Source organism: Schistocerca gregaria, chromosome 6 (genome assembly GCF_023897955.1).
Source record: "Schistocerca gregaria isolate iqSchGreg1 chromosome 6, iqSchGreg1.2, whole genome shotgun sequence".
In the NCBI taxonomy this organism is placed as follows: Eukaryota; Metazoa; Arthropoda; class Insecta; order Orthoptera; family Acrididae; genus Schistocerca; species Schistocerca gregaria.
The window spans coordinates 526,545,724-526,559,811 of record NC_064925.1 but is presented as its reverse complement, the minus strand read 5'-3'; positions in this window follow the sequence as shown (position 1 = coordinate 526,559,811).

Here is a 14,088-nt window from a genome sequence, read left to right as displayed (position 1 = left end):
AAACAACTGGCTCTCCCGTACCACTCTCCATACAGTGACGTGGTCAACGTTACCTTGTACAGCAGCAACTTCTCTGACGCTGACATTAGGGTTATCGTCAACTGCACGAAGAATTGCCTCGTCCATTGTAGGTGTCCTCGTCGTTCTAGGTCTTCCCCAGTCGCGAGTCATAGACTGGAATGTTCCGTGCTCTTTAAGACGCCGATCAATTGCTTCGAACGTCTTCCTGTCGGGACAGCTTCGTTCTGGAAATCTGTCTCGATACAAACGTACCGCGCTACGGCTATTGCCCCGTGCTAATCCACACATCAAATGGGCATCTGCCAACTCCGCATTTGTAAGCATTGGACTGACAGCAAAACCACTTTCGTGATGAACACTAACCTGTTGATGCTACGTACTGATGTGCTTGATGCTAGTACTATAGAGCAATGAGTCGCATGTCAACACAAGCACCGAAGTCAACATTACCTTCCTTCAGTTGGGCCAACTGGGGGTGAATCGAGGAAGTACAGCACATACTGACGAAACTAAAATGAAGTCTAACAAGGAAATTAAGCGTTTCCGGACACATTTCCACATAACATCTTTTCTTTATTTGTGTGTGAGGAATGTTTGCTGAAAGTTTGGCCTTCCCTATTTGTAACCCCCTGTATATGTATATCACTCATGATAAATGAAGTAAAAGCAGGATTTAAACGTTAAAACAACTAGACCAGAGGAATATGAGTATGTAAGAGGGCATATCGCAGGAAGTCATGGCGACGATTTTTCCAGCAACAGGAGGTTTAATATCTGGTAGTCTGCACGATAGCTTCGACGTGGCTCCGAGAGCGTGGCGCCAGTCAACTCCAGCAGAAGTAAGCAGCAGCACCTCAGCCGAACAGGTCAGCGTATTCACGGAGGTGAACGGAGACTTTTGGAGTGCAGGCAGTCACCGTCTGGTGCACGGAAGCTCTCGGGGTGCAGGTACACCGTGACTTAGTGAGCAAGTGGTTTCCAGGAATACTGGACGCAAATTCCACAGACATTTACATGGTCGCAAATTTCACAGGGCGTGGTTTTCATATGTCCCTTGCCACTTTATCAGGCTCTCAGAACATTCTCCTGTTTTCTTTCCTTTTAGTCTCCTGACTGGTTTGATGCGGCTCATCACGAATTCCTCATTCCTCACCTGAGCCAACCTGCGCCCTCAATTATTTGCTAGGTGTATTCCAATCTTCCTCCACAGTTTTTGCCCTCTACAGCTCCCTCTAGTACCCTGGAAGTCATTCTTTGATATCTTAACAGATGTCCTATCATCCTGCCCCTTCTCTTTATCAGTATTTTCTACATATTCCTTTCCTCTCCGATTCTGCGCAGAACCTCCTCATTCCTTACCTTATCAGTCCACCTAAGTCTCAACATTCATCTGTAGCACCACACCTTAAATGCTTCGATTCTCTTCTGTTCCGGTTATCCTAAAGCCCATGTTTCAATACCAAACAATGCTGTACTCCAAACGTACATTCTCAGAAATTCCTTCCTCAAATTAAGGCTTATGTTTGATTCTAGAAGACTTCTCTTGGCCAGGAATGCTCTTTTTGTCAGTGCTAGTCCGTTTTTGATGTCCTCCTTGCTCTGTCCGTCAGTGATTATTTTGCTGACCAGGTAGCAGAATTCCTTAAATTCATCGACTTCGTGACCATCAATCCTACCTAATGTTAAATTTCTCGCTGTTCTCATTGCTGCTTCTTCTCATTACTTTCGTCTTTCTTCGGTTTACTCTCAATCCATATTCTGTACTCACTAGTCTGTTCATTCGATTCAGTAGATCACGTAATTCTTATTCACTTTCACTCAGGACAGTAATGTCATCATTAAATCGTAACGTTGATATCCTTTCACCGTGAATTTTAACATCACTCCTGGACCTTCCTTTTATTTCCATCATTGCTTCTTCGATGTATGGATTGAACAGTAGGGCGGAAGACTTCATCCTTGTGTTATACCCTTCTTAATCCGAGCACTTCGTTCTTGATCGTCCGCTCTTATTCTTTCCTCTTGGGTCTTGTACATATTGTATATTACCCGTTTCTCCCTATTGCTTAACCCCATTTTTCTCAGCATTTCGAATATCTTGCACCATTTTACAGTGTCGAACTCTTTTTCCGAGTCGACAGATTCTGTGAACGTTTTCCAGGTTGACAGATTCTATGAGCGTGTCTTGATTTTTCTTTATTCTTGCTTCCATTACCAACCGCAACGTTAGAACAGCCTCTCTGGTGCCTTTGCGGTTCCTAAAATCAAACTGATCGTCATCTAATACATCCTTAATTTTCTTTCCCATTATTCTGTATATTATTCGTGTCAGCATCTAGGATACGTGAGTTGTTAAGCATTCGTATACTAGAAATCATTGTTGTAGTTGCAGTCTTCAGCCTGAAGACTTGATTGATACTGTTCTCCACTTTACTCTGTCCTGTTCGAGTCGCTTCGTCTCTTCGTAACTACTGCAGCCTACATCCGCTTGAACCTGTTTGCTGTTGTCATACATAGAAACTAGTCTTTGATGCCTCCTTTTTTTCTTCATCAGGTTATGCTGTTAAGTCCCCCCCCCCCCCCCCCCCTCTCCATGTGCTACGAGCTAGCCATTTAATCTTCAACATTCCTCTGCTGCAGCATATTACAAAAGCTTATATTGTTCTTTACACTGTTTCACTTGCATGTAAAACTCCACGCACCAGAAATACACTTCGTAACACTTACGTTTCTATTCGACTAGGTACGCACGGCCAGACGGCTTGTTTGTAGTATTGTCACGTAGAAACCGCAATCAAGTCCAGTGAAGCGCAACACTTAGACCTGAAAGCACGTTTGTTAGTGACACCAACGTACAGCCAGAACAGAACTGAACTCATGGACAGAGGGGGTAACTATTAATACACCTAGAATATTCCAGAATGCTAGTGTTTATACAGACATTGAGTATTTCAAAATACACAAATATTTCTAACACAATATACTTCAAGAACATTCCAAGAATGGTAAGTACTAAATAAATAATTGCTGGCGGTCGGGTTTGAATTGGTGACCTGCAGTACGCCAATTAATGATGCTACAGCTCGCGGCAATATGAATAACATACACACGCTATTTCTGATACGTGAGCATCGTATCAAAACACCCTACACTATTTTCTTTGATTAACTATAACAGACAGAAAAACACGACGGGAAACTTATTTAATAATAAGCACAGGTGTTCTTTCTACTTTTTACAATTTTTTTTCCTTGTGCCAGCCTATGTTTTATATCCTCTTTACTTCGGCCATCGCCAGTAATTTTGGTGCGCAAAAATATCAAAACTCATCTAATACGTTGAGTGTCTCACTTCACAGCTAATTCCTTCAGTTTCACATGATTTAATTCCATTACAATCCACTACTGTTGACTTACTTTTCTTGACATTCATCTTGTATCTCTTTTGAAGACACTATCCATCCCGCTTGCAACGTCATCAGTAAACCTTAAAATTTACATCTCTTCTCGTTGAACTATTACCTTCCCAAATTTCTCCTTCCTGTTCTCTACTGAGTTGAATCTACTCCTTACTCAACGTACAGATTGAATTTGAAGGGGGATATGTTGCAACACTTTCTCGCTGCTTCCTCAATTGCTGCGTCCCTTTCCTGTCCTGCCAAAACATATACTATACTGCTAATACAAAGTGACACAGAAAAATATACACATTCCTTGAAAGTTAATATCTTTGGAACAAAATGACATGCAACTGGAATTTTGCGCCGTTGCGTAGTCCATTGTTATCTCAAGAGATCTGGTGCGCGTTTTCCAGCAGATGACTGTACAGCAATGAATGAAGTAAGATTGTCGTTTGAGCAACGCAAGGCCATATTGAAGATGTCCTGAACGTACGAAAACATGATGGAGGTAAAACAGCAAAGGCGTAATGTGTACATAACTCAACCACCAACGTGAACAACAATTATCGTATTGGGGATAAATTTGATGTGCGTAAGGAAAGAAGGCCTGCCGACCAAAAACATCAACAAGTCAAGCTTCCAGCACTGATGTGTTGCAACATTTTACTAGTTTACCTCAAAAATCTATGTAGCAGGGTTTACGTGAAAGCGCGGTAAGCCAATCAAGCGTACGGCGAAATCTGAAGGCTGCAAAGTGAGAAGTGTACATTCAAAGATCGTTGCACGTTATGAACGAGGACGACCCGGACAGAAGGATGGAGTATGCGAGTGGTTTGAAGGCATGGTTCGCAAGGATGAAAGGTTTGCAGGGATGGTTATCTGGTCTGACGAGGCGTAATTCAAACTGAGAGGTACAGTAAACCGCCACAACTGCGTGTACTGGGCTCCTGAAAATCCTCACTTTCACTTGGACAAACTTGTGAATCTACAGGATTTTAATGTGTGGTTTGATCTGTCATCGCTCGGTTTGAATGGCCCATTCTTCTTTGAAGGTACCGTAACTGGTGAGGTGTATCTTCATACGTTGGAACCATAGTTTCACCTACCGTCCGATAGGTATTTGGAAATGAAAGATTTTACCTACAACAAGATGGTGCTCCGCCTCACTAACACAGAGATGTCAAAGCCTACATGGATTAAAATCTACCTGGACGATGGATGGCTCGAAGAGCAAGGCCTTAAGGGAGGGGAAAGATCCACCATGGTTTAATGGCCGTGTTAGAAAACTGCTGCGCAAATAAAGATAACGTCATCTCAGATTCGAGAGAAGTAAAAACCTAGTTGACAAACAAAAGCTGTACGAAGAGAAAATGAGCGTAAGGAGAGCAATAAGAGAAGCGTACAATGACTAAAACTTTCTCAACCTATCTGAGTAAAAACTGTAAGATGTTTTGTTCTCACGTAAAATCAGTAAGTGGGCCAAAATCATCTATTCATTCACTCAGAGATCATAGTGACATTGAAACGGAAGATAACAGGGAAAAGGCCGAAATACTGAATTTGGTCTTCCGAAATTGTTTCACCGCGGAAGATGGTAGTACAGTCCCTCCTTTCAATTTTTGTACGAATATCGAAATGGCAGATTTGAGATAACCGACCGCGGAACAGCGAAAAACCACAATTGCTTGGTAGTGGAAAGGTGTCAGACCCGATGAGATACCTAACAGATTGTAGAAAGATTATGCTAAAGAACTTGCTCCCCTTCTGGCAGTAATTTTCTCGTAGATGGCTTGAGCAACGAAGGGAACCTAGCAATTGGAAGAAAGCGCAAGTCATTCCATTCTCGTTTTTAAGAAGGGCCGTAGGACAGATGCACAAACTATAGACCTATATCGTTGTCGTCAATATGTTGTGGAACCATGGAATACGTTCAATGCTCAAGAATTTGGACGTTTTTGAGAACAAAAATCCTCTATAAAACTCAGCATAGATTCCAAGTAGAGATCCTCCATGAGATCCAAAGCGCCATAGAAAACGGCACTCACATTGATGCAGTGTGTCTTGACTTCACGAAGGCATCTGACACCGTGCCGCACTGCCATTCAGTGAAAAAATACGAGCTTAAAGAGTATCGGAGCAGATTTGCGACTGGATATAAGACTTCCTTGCAGTAGAACTCAACATTTCGCTCTTAACGGTACGAAATTGATAGATGTAAGGGTAATTTCCGGAGTACCCCAAGGAAGTGTGGCAGGACGGTTACTGTTTACAATATATACACTCCTGGAAATTGAAATAAGAACACCGTGAATTCATTGTCCCAGGAAGGGGAAACTTTATTGACACATTCCTGGGGTCAGATACATCACATGATCACACTGACAGAACCACAGGCACATAGACACAGGCAACAGAGCCTGCACAATGTCGGCACTACTACAGTGTATATCCACCTTTCGCAGCAATGCAGGCTGCTATTCTCCCATGGAGACGATCGTAGAGATGCTGGATGTAGTCCTGTGGAACGGCTTGCCATGCCATTTCCACCTGGCGCCTCAGTTGGACCAGCGTTGATGCTGGACGTGCAGACCGCGTGAGACGACGCTTCATCCAGTCCCAAACATGCTCAATGGGGGACAGATCCGGAGATCTTGCTGGCCAGGGTAGTTGACTTACACCTTCTAGAGCACGTTGGGTGGCACGGGATACATGCGGACGTCATTGTCCTGTTGGCACAGCAAGTTCCCTTGCCGCTCTAGGAATGGTAGAACGATGGGTTCGATGACGGTTTGGATGTACCGTGCACTATTAAATGTCCCCTCGACGATCACCAGAGGTGTACGGCCAGTGTAGGAGATCGCTCCCCACACCATGGTGCCGGGTGTTGGCCCTGTGTGCCTCGGTCGTATGCAGTCCTGATTGTGGCGCTCACATGCACGGCGCCAAACACGCATACGACCATCATTGGCACCAAGGCAGAAGCGACTCTCATCGCTAAGACGACACGTCTCCATTCGTCCCTCCATTCACGCCTGTCGCGACACCACTGGAGGCGGGCTGCACGATGTTGGGGCGTGAGCGGAAGACGGCCTAACGGTGTGCGGGACCGTAGCCCAGCTTCATGGAGACGGTTGCGAATGGTCCTCGCCGATACCCCAGGAGCAACAGTGTCCCTAATTTGCTGGGAAGTGGCGGTGCGGTCCCCTACGGCACTGCGTGGGATCCTACGGTCTTGGCGTGCATCCGTGCGTCGCTGCGGTCCGGTCCCAGGTCGACGGGCACGTGCACCTTCCGCCGACCACTGGCGACAACATCGATGTACTGTGGAGACCTCACGCCCCACGTGTTGAGCAATTCGGCGGTACGTCCACCCGGCCTTCCGCATGCCCACTATACGCCCTCGCTCAAAGTCCGTCAACTGCACATACGGTTCGTCCACGCTGTGGCGGCATGCTACCAGTGTTAAAGACTGCGATGGAGCTCCGTATGCCACGGCAAACTGGCTGACACTGACGGCGGCGGTGCACAAATGCTGCGCAGCTAGCGCCATTCGACGGCCAACACCGCGGTTCCTGGTGTGTCCGCTGTGCCGTGCGTGTGATCATTGCTTGTACAGCCCTCTCGCAGTGTCCGGAGCAAGTATGGTGGGTCTGACACACCGGTGTCAATGTGTTCTTTTTTCCATTTCCAGGAGTGTATAAATGATCTAGGAGAAAGCGTTGGATGCTCTTTAAGGCTGTTCGATGATAATGTGGTTGTCTGCAACAAAGTAGCAACGCCAGAAGATAGTAACGATTGATGAATGCTGCCGGCTCTGGCAGTTGACTTTGAACGTAAATAAATGTAGCACACTGCGCATCATAGGAAAAGAAATCCACTATTGTACAGCTGCACTATTTATGACAAACCGCCGGAAACAGTATCAGCCGTAAAATATCTTGGAGTTACTATCTAGAGCGATCTTAAGCGGAATGACCAATTAAAACAAATAGAGGGTAAAGCAGATGCCAGACTCAGATTCATAGGAAGAATCTTAAGGAAATGTAGCTCATACACTAAGGAATTAGCGTATAAGGCGCTCGTTCGACCGATTCTGTTCGTCTGTCTGGGATCCCTGCCAGGTAGGACTGATGGAAGAGACTGAGAAGATCCAACGAAGAGCGGCGCGTTTCACCAGGAGATCGTTTAACCGGCGTGAGAGCGTTACGGAGAAGCTCGACAATGGAAGCTAGTTACACTGAACGAGCTACGAGAAACCATGAAGGCGTCCTATTTAATGTTGCACTAGGACGCTACATGACTGTTTTTTCTATTCATTCGCACTAGCTTACATTTTTCTACGTTTAGAGCAAGCTGCCGTTCATAATACCAACTAGAAATTTTGTCTAAGTCATCCTGTATGTTTCTTCAGTAACTCAACGACGACACCTTTCCGTAAACCACAGCGTCATCAGCAAAAAGCGTATATAGCTGCACACCCTCTCCGTCAGGACATTTATGTATACATAGAACAATATAGGTCCTATCAGACTTCCCAGGACCACTCATGACGATATCTTTTCTCTGGTGAACAGTCACTGTCGAGGAGGACATACTGGGTACTATTATTTAATAAGTTTCCGAGCTACTCACATATCTGGGAACCTAAACAGTATCCCTGCACCCTCTTCAACAATCTGCAATAGGACACAGCGTCAAATGCTTTCCGGAAATCTAGGATGATGGACTCTGTCTGTTGCCCTCTCCCCCCCTCCAAGGTTTGCAGGATATCATGTAACAAAAGGGTAAAGTTGATTTTCGCACAAGTGACGCTTACTAAATCCGCGCTGACTTGCGGACAAAAGTTTTTCTGTCTCAAGGAAATTCATTACATTCGAAATCAGAATGTGTTCAGGAATTAAATTTACGGAATTAACATTCTGTTTGCTTTCGGTACATGTTTTCAGCTCTGATACACTTTGAAAAACCCGTGCCACAGTACCGAAACAGACAGCTCAAGGAGTAACAAGCGCCCACTGACAAAGTGGAGAGAGGCAACGTAATTTTTTTAACTCCTCGAGTAATCTATTATGGTGCAGTGATGAGGGGTTTTCAATGTGTATCAAAACCGCAGACATGTACCTGCAAACAAACAAAATGTTACTTACGCAAGATTGTTTTTAGAGGTAAAAATAATAAATGTCGTGTGACTAGGGCCTCCCGTCGGGTAGACCGTTCGGCGAGTGCAAGTCTTTCGATTTGACGCCACTTCGGCGACTTGCGCGTCGTTGGGGATGGAATGATGATGATTAGGACAACACAACTCCAGTCCCTGAGCGGAGAAAATCTCCAACCGAGCCGGGAATCGAACCTGGGCCCTTAGGATTGACATTCTCTCGCGCTGACCCCTCAATTACCGGGCGGATAATCAGAAGTTTATGACCGCCCCTCCTACGTGAAAGAATCAATCAATCCAGGAGATTTCAAGTGTCCATTTCATAAGCTATCTTTAGGGAAATAGTAAGGCCTATCCGTTTCTACTCTGCACAATAATTACATAACATTCTACACGCATTCTCTACTCTGAGATCGTATCACTAGCGGCGATTTCTTTTACTTATCTAACTCAGATATGTAGACGTACCACAAGCAAATAACTATTGCGATAATTTAAACAAAGCTACAACTTTGGGGGGGGGGGCGACCACGTGACTCTCCCACTCCACAGCCCTTCATAGTCTTCGCTGTTCGTTGCCATTATTCGAAGCCCGTGAAAGTACGAGACAACGGACAACACGAAAGCCAAAGCGCCTTTAGATATCAGCTCGCTCATTGCAACACTGCCATGTTTTGCGGGTTGTCTACTTCTTCGGTGCTCCAGAGGAGCGTTTCTATGCGCTGTCATTTACAATGAGTAAGAAGTTTGCACAGGACGATTACTGTGAGAATATACTGGTAACACCACCTTTACATACCTGTCTCAGAGCTATGTTCGCCGTAATAGAAAAGTCCGTGGCGAAGGGAATTGACGTTAAAAATCCGCAACGTGCACCGAAAAATACTGTTTGAAAAATGGAGAAATAGAGGGTGGCTACAATTAAACTTTCGCTACTTGAGTGAGAACCCATGAACAACGGGTGATTGTAGGCCAACGAAACTTTGTGGAAACATTTGTAAGAACACACAGAAGAGAAATAACGAATAAATCATCGAAAGAAACTGATTTTAATTTCTACATGAAAGGATAACAATTGTTAGTTGCGTACCACGTTTATGTTACAGGTTACAAACGTAGCTCAGTGTGACAACTATCTGCACCAATGACGGCATGGAACCGCACTAGATATTGCTCTACTCAGGTGTTATTTTGGAAACCCTCCCGCTTTACTCATCCAACGTGTGTTAGTGTCTTATTGATAAATTCTGTCGTTCAGCTATTCGAACAGCTAAAAATCATACAGTTCAAACCTGGTGATCTTGGTGGCCATACAGTTTGGAACTACTGACCAATGATACCGTTTTCTTCAAATGTGTTACGAAGTAACTGAATAACCTCACGAGCAATATGAGGTGGAGCTCCGTCGTGCAACAAAACAGTCGAGTCCAAAGCACCTGTCTCCTGTAGAGCAAAGATGATATATCGGCGAAGAAGGTGACAGAAACGTGTGCCATTCACGTTGTGTGTCTTTGGTCTTGGGATCCGCTTTCCTCCCTAGGTCGCCGTACCAGTACCGGCTCCTGGCGGCAACTCCTCAAACTAACACTACTAACAACGCAAATCCTGCGGGTATGAAGCAATATATTGATTCACTCTTCTAGTAAGATATCCTCTTATAATTTTAAGAATAAACCACACCGTAATACAGAACGCGTCTATTCTTTGGATCTTCTTTATTTCCTCTGCCATCCCTCTCAGACTGACGATCATTACGGAACATGATTCCTATAAAGTTAGATACTCATAAGATAAATAGTTTTCCGTCTACACTGACTCAAGTACTAAAAGCTTAGTTATAATCACCGTGTATAGTAACTTTTTTACGATAGTAATACCATGTTACTTGATTTTGTTCAGTCAGGTCAGTTCTCTGGAAAAAGATGGGCGATGTTCGTAACAGACTTTTGTTGCAATTAACGTGTATGACATTCGCAATATGAGTGAAAAACGTACAGCTGTTTATCTTCTCCAACACTGTAATCGAACCGAGGGGAAGTAGTGGTGATACACTAAGTCCCTCTCTCAAATGGCATAAGGTGGCTTCAGGAAATAGATGAGGATGTAGATTTAGAAGTATGTATAATGTATAGATCTTGCAATGCGTGCTGTGCTATATGGTATAGCGTGAAAAGTTTTGTGAACGCTGGGGTGTGATGTACCGCTTTCGATGTGACGCATTTGTGATGCAGCTGTAAGGATTTAACGTACAGTCTTAGACAAAAAAAACTGACCGCCGGCCGGCCGCCACAGAGATTAAGTCCGAGTCGTTCACTTAAGGTGGCCAATAAAACTGACCGCCCCTGAAACTGTAAGTCTGACCATCTACTCAATCTGGCAACACTGTAAGGTGCGGAAGTGTTAGGAGGACGTTTTGTCTACTTCAGAGGTGATATGGTTGGAGTGAGCTCGTGTTCTTGCGGTTTTATCTGGGAGTACTCATTAGGAGTGATTTAAAATGGAATGATCATATAAAGTTGATCGTCGGTAAAGCAGATGCCAGACTGAGATTCATTGGAAGAATACTAAGGAAATGCAATCCGCCAACAAAGGAAGTAGGTTACAGTACGCTTGTTCGCCCAATGCTTGAATACTGCTCAGCAGTGTGGGATCCGCACCAGGTAGTGTTGATAGAAGAGATAGAGAAGATCCAACGGAGAGCAGCGCGCTTCGTTACAGGATCATTTAGTAATTGCGAAAGCGTTACGGAGATGATAGATAAACTCCAGTGGAAGACTCTGCAGGAGAGACGCTCAGTAGCTCGGTACGGGCTTTTGTTAAAGTTTCGAGAACATACCTTCACCGAAGAGTCAAGCAGTATATTGCTCCCTCCTACGTATATCTCGTGAGGAGACCATGAGGATAAAATCAGAGAGATTAGAGCCCACACAGAAGCATACCGACAATCCTTCTTTCCACGTACAATACGAGACTGGAATAGAAGGGAGAACCGATAGAGGTACTCAGGGTACCCTCCGCCACACACCGTCAGGTGGCTTGCGGAGTATGGATGTAGATGTAGATGTAGATGTAATCGTCGTGCATTCTAAACTTAGAGTCGCATGTTCTCGTCCAACTGATTTTTTTTATTTTTTTAACCATATTTCGGTCTAAACTTATGAGTCTCATTGAACATCGAAGACAATTCGCTTAAAATTCTACCCACCCGCAATAACAAGTATTCCAGAAACATTTCCGCAGGACAGCTTGTGGCTGTGTCGCGATCATAACAGCTTACGCTCGGGCGTTTCCTCGCGCTGCAGCGGCTACCGGCTACAGGCCAGACGCCACGCGCCGCCTGAAATCCGGCGCCGCCTATGTGTAGGCGGCGCCACGCTGTTGATCCGATTTTAACACGAATTAGTAGGATATTACCGACTTCTGACTTCGAAAAGATCTGTATTTAATTCATTTCCAGTATCATTCGCAAGTCTTATGAAAATGTGGACATTTTCGAATTTGAAGTTGTAGTTATCATCTTGCAGTAAAGAATTGGATTTTGCATACTTGTAAATCATGAACTACAGTTAAGCATTGTAAAATTGAGTCGCAAGTGGAAAAAGGCGTAACATCTGCAACACAACGTTTACTTTTGGTATAATAGAGGGGTGAATGTAGAGGAGTCAGCTAGAAAGATTTGAAATGTGTGTGGAGCGAGAGCTTTTGGGAAAAATACGCCAGAAAAATATATTCTTGTTTCAACAAAGATCGTTCTGGCATGAATGATTTTCCACATTAACGAAGTCTCAACTACTGATATATGTGACAGATTACTATTTTACCATCATGCGACATTTGCATTCAACAGGCAAAGTTCAGTAGTCTGGTGTAGGAGTACTGCATGCTCTAATTCGAAACAAAAATCAACGGAGTGACTATTATTGAACGTCATCAGGTCGCTCATTGAGCATTCCTTTGCAGTACTGTTACTGGTGACGTGCTATGATGCCTTTATCGTTAACTTCCTAAGAATAAATGAAAGGCTGAGCTCCACCAAAAGACGTAGACTAGAGTAAAGAGTACTGTGAATATAATAGTTTACATTTGATAGCTCCAAAAGTGTGTTTTGGACTACAAATTCTGCCCCAAAGGGTGTGTGCAACACAGCTGGAATTTGTTGTCAACAACTGAGACACCTTTCGATCGCAGTGTAAGAAAGTCGAGCAACAAAACTACATCACCTTTGCTACTACATGACAACTCACTCTGTTGATTTGAGGAACAAAACTATCCAGCAGATTGATAGGAAAGTCGTCTCTCAGACACTTGTATTGTTAGGGAAGTCCTCTCTCAAGCACTTGTCCCTCACGTTATACATTCGTAAAATATTACCTTTCCCGTTCTTGATCGATGAACAGCCAAACCAATTCATTTCTAGACGAAAATACTCTTAAAACTACCGTGGTTTAATGACCTCGTTAAAACAAGTAGGTTTCTACGGGCGTAGAATTTGTAAACAACTGTAGCATTGTCAGATTGTTTTAGATATCGTGAAAGAAAATTCAGCTGCTGACTAATTTCTCTTTGATGATTACTGTTGCGTTTAGTAAACTAATGGAAAATGCAAATAAAATATTCACTTTACTAATACTAAATTAAATTCAGCTTACTACAGAAACATCACGTCGGCAGTCTATCTTAATAAAGTATTAAGTTCAAAAATGGTTCGCCGGCCGTTGTGGCCGAGCGGTTCTGGGCGCTACAGTCTGGAACCGCGCGACCGCTACGGTCGTATGTTCGAATCCTGCCTTGGGCATGGATGTGTGGGATATCCTTAGGTTAGTTAGGTTTAAGTAGTTCTAAGTTCAGGTCATCAGTCCCCTAGAACTAGTTAAACCTAACTAACCTAAAGACATCACACACATCCATGAGCGAGGCAGGATTCGAACCTGCGACCGTAGTGGTCGCGAGGTTCCAGGCCGTAGCGATGCATTAGGTGTCTGTAAGACGATTGATCCGATTTTAACACGAATTAGTAGGATATTACCGACTTTTTACTTCGAAAAGATCTATATTTACTTCATTTCCTGTATCATTCGCAAGTCTTATGAAAATGTGGCATTTCATAGATAAACTTATGCATTAACAACAACAAAAAATATGTCGCCAGAAAACAAAAGTGGCATGATGAAATTGGCAGTACCGTAAGGTTTTCGCTCTGACACCAAGGGTTACTGTAAGTAGCAAGACGAATTTTGCTAGAGCATTGTCTTACGATTCCCTTTTTGAGTTTGTATCTGCCTGCTTGTAGCTCTACTACAAAAGAATTAAAAATCTGGCTTTCAGCGAGTCTAGAAAGGCGAACGACAGCAGCTTGCACCTGGTAGCCAAGCATGTTACCTGAGAAATGGTATTTTCCTGAAGTGGGAAGACATCCTTTTGTGGTTGAATTGTTGGCAAATATCAGTCAGATGTGTGCCGTTGGTCTAAGCGTTTCGATGTGTTGAATTTGTACCAATGACTTTTCTACAGG